Source organism: Thunnus thynnus, chromosome 9, assembly GCF_963924715.1.
Source record: "Thunnus thynnus chromosome 9, fThuThy2.1, whole genome shotgun sequence".
NCBI classification, from domain to species: domain Eukaryota; kingdom Metazoa; phylum Chordata; class Actinopteri; order Scombriformes; family Scombridae; genus Thunnus; species Thunnus thynnus.
The window spans coordinates 7,213,012-7,219,682 of NC_089525.1; the positions used below are offsets into that span (position 1 = coordinate 7,213,012).

At 41.9% G+C, this 6,671-nt stretch overlaps 2 non-coding genes across 2 annotated transcripts; both read right to left on the bottom strand.

The window, feature by feature from the left end:
• Positions 1-2,462: 2,462 nt before the first annotated feature.
• trnal-aag (transfer RNA leucine (anticodon AAG)) lies at positions 2,463-2,544 on the bottom strand. Its single transcript has one exon. It is a non-coding gene; the product is annotated as a tRNA-Leu (tRNA).
• Positions 2,545-4,284: 1,740 nt separating this feature from the next.
• trnal-aag (transfer RNA leucine (anticodon AAG)) lies at positions 4,285-4,366 on the bottom strand. Its single transcript has one exon. It is a non-coding gene; the product is annotated as a tRNA-Leu (tRNA).
• Positions 4,367-6,671: the final 2,305 nt, after the last annotated feature.

Sequence of the window (6,671 nt, forward strand, 5' to 3'; positions counted from 1 at the left end):
TAATACTAGTCAGAGAAAACTAGTTGCTATGGTAGGAAAGATAAAAAGGCAAGATTTTCTACTTTTGGTTTGAACAGGTTGTACAAGTCATGATGTTTATTCTAGATATGAGGGTACATTTTACTAATGTACTGATAAGTTGATTTTGAATTAAAAGTTCAAACATCAAATGAGGTCATAGACTGACTATTGTGTAGTTCCAGACAGATACAACTCTAGGCCCATGTCCACTAAGGTTTTAAGCTTTGGAACATAGATGTGACATTAACAACTAATTAACAGTTGTTAATACCTGAATAACAGCAGTGGTGGGTGAATAAATTCAGCGGCATTTCCCTTTAAAAGAGGGTTTCTTATTTAGATGTAATTCTGAAAGCATGACATTTGAAAGTGTGAAAAGACCTTAGCTTTAATCTGTCAGAGTCTTTACTGGAAATGCTGTAACACAATTCAATTGTAACACTTAAAGGTGCAGTATGTAGGATTTAGTGGCATCTAGCGGTGAGGTTTCAGCCAACTGAATACCTCTCCCCTTCCCCTCCCCTTATAAGCATGTAGGAGAACCTATGGTGGCTGTGAAACTCTTGAAAAACAGGAAGGGCCCTCTCTAGTCTACACTAGGCTACTGTAGATGGCGGTGCAACATGACGGGCTGGAAGAGGATTCAATCAATCAATCAATCAACCAATCGATCTTCCCGTGGAGCTGACATGTAAACTATTTTGTTTCAGTAAATTTCTGCTGTCAGTCAGCCTGGTGAAGGCAGTTTGTCTGGCCGCTGTCCTCTCAGCTCTCCAGGAGCTGCAGCTGACAGACGGCTGCTTCTGTGGACAGAGATGCTGAATGCAGGTTGAGTGAGAAGAGGAGAGTGTTGATGGACTGTTGTGCTCACCTGAGAGAAAATTTTTTTTCTGCTCGTGATAAAGTGTGAGAGGAACAGAAGTGACTCGACAGTAGGGGTGTGCCCGAATACATTCAGCAAAGCAGAAATAGTGCGGTTTTTACTAATATTTGTTTGGTACAAATATTTTAAAAATTATTTGTTTTGGGGAAGAAAAAAACCCCAATGTCAAATACCAGCGTGCAGGTCAGTTACATCGCTATCTCAGTCTCTCTCCTCTGCTCCACTGTTGTGTCTATCAGCAGATCTCAGTGAGGGGAGTCACATCAACCTGCTACATGATGCACATTTCCTTATTTGGACATCACTCCCGGAGTTGGGGGTGTTCTGTGTCTGTGTTATGGGCGTATAAATAGGTAGAGGTTTGTCTGAAATGAGACAATGAGTGTAGTTTTAGCTCAGTAGTCAGCACAGTCGTCTATGATCTAGGAGACTCCAGTTAGAGACTCAATATGGGGACCTCCTTCGTAAGGTAGTTTATTCATAAACACTTATTGTAACACTTTAATTTTCTAAAATTAAAAGCATAATATGAACAAAAACAGAATTTTTTAACCCTCTGTCCACTTTTATTCAAATATAAATACGGGGCTCTCTGCACATCGCTAGTCCATAGCAACATCAAAAATGTGCAGTGCTGCTATCCGACATTATTTAGCACCAGGTGTGAAGAGCAGGAATTTCCCAGGTGTCTCTGCTTTAACTAGCACTATTTCTAAATCACCTTTGGACACCACTGATATCGGGTTCATGATCACTTTCCTTACCGCTGTCGCCAAGTGCTTGCTCATGGGGGAATTGTTGGGTCTCTGTAAATTAAAGAGTGCGGTCTTGACCTGCTCTATGTGAAAAGTGCCTTGAGATGACTTCTGTTGTGATATGGCGCTATATAAATAAAAATTGATTGAGGATGTTGCTGTACATTTTTGGTACAAGTCTAATACATACAGAAGCCCTGAAAGGGATAGTTGCCTGGCCATGTACTTGACAAGTTTACTTGAACAACAAGGTACGATTAGCAGAGGATGGTTTCGATCCATCGACCTCTGGGTTATGGGCCCAGCACGCTTCCGCTGCGCCACTCTGCTCTACATAAATGCGACTAGGGCTTTCACCCACATTTCCCTGATTTCAAACCAATCTCAGAGGACCTGGAGACTTTCGTTAAATCAAGTGGACCTCCCAAAAGGAGGACCAGATTGGCAACTGCTCTTCCTATGCAAATCAACTTGGAAGCAATGCAACAAAGTGGAAATGTTTCAATCTGAAAATACTGATGGAAAAACACTGCGTAGGTGCACATTCCGGTTTAAGAGTTCATCAGCTTCCCTTTAATGGTATGCACAGTCAAGACCTTTCTCTGAATTTTAAGTGACTTTTCCCATCTTCTCCCTGTTATGCGGTGTTTATGGGTAGAAATTCCAACTTCCAAAAGCTGAAGGCTACAGTTGTGGATTTTTAACCCCCACTAATAGAGACTTCACATAGCCTTAGACAACACTTTCAGTTAGCAAAGATTATTTTCAATGGTTAACTGGACAGTGGAGTACAAACACTTAACTGGCAGCGGTGGGATTCGAACCCACGCCTCCTGAGAGACTGGAGCCTTAATCCAGCGCCTTAGACCGCTCGGCCACGCTACCTGACAGGGGGGTTTGTTTGGCAGCTACCGTCAAAGATCTGTCAGGTACTTCGCAATGAAAACCATGTAACAGCAACAGCACATATTGCATCAGCTGCTTGCAGCGTAACTATGGTGTCCACTACAGCAGCATAGGGGCGGGACATCTCTGTTGAGCAATTTGTAGCATATGGTGTGTGTTTGTTTGAACACTTGCTCATATGAGCATGCATGGGTAAGAGGGAGACTATATGGAGCCTTCCTGATTGAAAACACTGACAATTAGGAGAGGATGGTTTCAACCATGGACCCCTGGGTTATGGGCCCAGCACGCTTCCCCTGCCCCGCTCTGTTCCCCGTTACTGCTATTAGAGCTTGCGCCACATTCTGTGATTCCAAACCAATTTCTTATCTGTAAATGCCTTGGGAATTTATGCAAAATCAATTAGACTTGCAAAACACAGTAGCTTGTCATAATAACTCACCTGCTTTCATCAAGTGTCTGATGAAGAAGCACAGAATGGGAGCACAGTGAAATTCCAGAAGTCATTGCCTTCCCATTCCAGGAACGCATAGTTAAGCCATAACGTGAGACAATTGTTGGAATTTTTACTGAGCTCCATTCTGAAGATCTTTCGCACCTTCCTGCCTTGGTGCCCAGTTTATAGAAAGAAACTCCAAGTACCAGGAGCTAAATGTGGCAGTGGTGGGATTTAAACCCACACCTCCATAGAGACTGGAGCCTAAACCCAGTGTTTTAAACCACTCGGCCACACTACCTGAAAAATCAATCAAATTCTTAACTGTCAGTGTCCATTGTGACATCAACAATATACAGTGCTGCTATCCAACATTACTAAGCACCAAGTGTGAAGAGCAGGAATTCCCCAGGTGTCTCTTCTTTGACCAGCACTATTTCTAAATCATGAAAACTCAAATGTTCAACTTTGGACACCATTGATATCGGGTTCATGATCACCAGAGGATGTTGCCGGGCAATTTTGGTACAAGTCTAATACATACAGAGGCCCTGAAAGGAACAGTTTAATCATCTTTGACTGGCCATGTATTTGACAGGTTTACTTGAACAAAGGACAAAATGTCTTGACTGGCAGCGGTGGGACTGCATAAGATGATGACTGCATGGAGCCTTACTGGATGTCAAAAGGTGCGATTAGCAGAGGATGGTTTCGATCCATCGACCTCTGGGTTATGGGCCCAGCACGCTTCCGCTGCGCCACTCTGCTCTACATAAATGCAACTAGGGCTTTCACCCACATTTCCCTGATTTCAAACCAATCTCAGAGGACCTGGAGACTTTCCTTAAATCAAGTGGACCTCCCAAAAGGAGGACCAGATTGGCAACTGCTCTTCCTATGCAAATCTACTTGGAAGCAATGCACAAAAGTGAAAATGTTTCAATCTCAAATATAACCTTGTCATAACGTGAATTCTTTAATTCTGAAAATGATGAAAAAGCACTGAGTAGGTGCACATTTCGCTTTAAGAATTCATCAGCTTCCCTGTGATGATATGCACAGTCAAGCACTTACTAAGAACTTTTTTGGAATTTTAAGTGACTTCTCCCATCTTCTCTCTGTTATGCGGCGTTTATGGGTAGAAATTCCAACTTCCAAGAGCTGAAGGCTACAGTGGTGGATTTTTAACCCACACTAATAGAGACTTCACATAGCCTGAGACAACACTTTCAGTCAGCAAAGATTATTTTCAATGGTTAACTGGACAGTGAAGTACAAACACTTGGCAGCGGTGGGATTCGAACCCACGCCCCCTGAGAGACTGGAGCCTTAATCCAGCGCCTTAGACCGCTCGGCCACGCTACCTGACAAGGGGGATTGTTTGGCAGCTACCGTCAAAGATCTGTCAGGTACTTAGCAATGAAAACCATGTAGCCACGGCCTGCAACAGCACATATTGCATCAGCTGCTTGCAACAGAACTATGGTGTCCACTACAGCAGCATAGGGGCGGGACATCTCTGTTGAGAGATTTGCGGCATATGGTGTGTGTTTGTTTGAACACTTGCTCATATGGGCATGCATGGATAAGAGGGAGACTGTATGGAGCCTTCCTGATTGAAAACACTGACAATTAGGAGAGGATGGTTTCAACCATGGACCCCTGGGTTATGGGCCCAGCACGCTTCCCCTGCGCCGCTCTGCTCCCCGTTGCTGCTATTAGAGCTTGCGCCACATTCTGTGATTCCAATTTGTCAATGTCCATAGTAGGTGTGTGCAAATACCCAAATACAAATATGTATTCGGCATTGCACAAATAGTGGTTTTTTTTAATGAATATTTGTTTCATACAAATATTTTAAAAATTATTTGTTTTTGGGAAGATAAAAAAACCACGTCAAATACCAGTGTGCAGGTCGGTTACATTGCTATCTCAGTCTTTCTCCTCTGCTCCACTGTTACTTCTATCAGCAGGTCTCAATGAGGGGAGTCACATCAAGCTGCTACATTTCCTTATTTGGACATCATTCCCAGAGTTGGGGGTTTTCCCCAGAGATAAAGCTGAGCTATTAACACAAGCGAAGTGCTCTCAAGGGACTCTCCATAACCTGTTGTTCCCCTTCTCCTTTCCACAGTTAGGTTGTAAAAAATAGGCAATACATGAAAAGTGCAAAGCAATAATTTCCTATGAAGTTCTTCCCTACACATTACATGGTGTGCTGTGTCTGTGTTATGGGCGTATCAATAGGTGGAGGTTTGTCTGCAATGAGACAATGAGTGAAGTTTTAGCTCAGTAGTCAGCGCAGTCGTCTATGATCTAGGAGACTCCAGTTAGAGACTCGATGTGGGGACCTCCTTTGTAAGGTAGTTTATTCATAAACACTTATTGTAACACTTTAATTTTCTAAAATTAAAAGCATAATAAAAACAAAAACAGGATTTTTAAGTCTCTTTCCACTTTTATTCAATTACAAATACAAATCATTTTGCTGCCTCAACAAATACAGATACAAATACTGGGCCTGCATATCCCTACTCGACAGCTGTCGCATCGCTCTGGATTCCTTTATATTTCTCTTTTGGTCGTTGACCTGACAATGCATGTCCATGACTTGGGGGGCGGAGCCTCTGAAGGAGCTTGAAGAGAGGGGTGTATTTGTTTGAATTTTTAGTTGAAATATCAACAATATTTCTCCAGAATGACTGACTTTACCTTTAAGAACATGAGTATGTGTTGTAATCTTTGATTTGTGTGAAACGGCGTCACAGAATTATTTTTGCATTTCAAACAAACATTGTTTCACAGTGCTTCCAAAAACTATCCAACAAAACTGTGCTCAGATCCCTGTAAAATCACACAGGGAACTGTCACAGTGTCTGTAAATCAGTCCCCTATTCAATAATAATGAGCCAGCTCTAGGATTTGTCTCTAAAAAACCACCTGAGAGTTTTAGCTGTCGGGTTTCTAGCTTTAACAAGAGCTGCGAACAAACTAGAAGATGTTAAAAATTCTCTCCAACTGTGCACAGGCTCACCATCACACATTAACAACTGAATTTTGCGAATTAGAGGAGTCTCAGACTTCAGGCCAGACTTGTGTCATTCACCAGCTGTCCTTGATTGCAAAAATCAAATGTTTATCATATTTTTTCATGACTAAAACACATTTGAATCCTAAATCCCCTGCACAGAGCAATGTGATTTTTGTTCCAAGCCCAAATTTAAACTATTTTATCCAGAACTAAAATAAATACCGTAGTGTCTGTCAGCTGCTGAGAATGAGGAGCTTTAATCTTTCTCTTTCCTTTTTTTATTTTTTCCCAGGCAATCCAGGAATTCAGATTTGTGATATTTGGGAGTCACCTTTCAATTATCCACAACAACTATTGACAGGCCTTGAAATCAAAACATGGGAAACGTATATTGTAAAAACAACTCAGTTTTATCAAGTTCCAAGTTTCCTCTCAAGTGTGAGGAAATAGAAGATTGTCTGCAGGAAATATGACAGACATAAAAATATACCCATATAGCCACAAAAGTGTTCAATATCTGAGTGTTATTTAGTCATGCTGTCATGCACAGTGCTTGTGTATGTGCATATGCATGTTGAGCCCCTGTGCAAACCTTGATGCAAACATCACTTACCCATTTTTGCATCTTTGCTTATACAC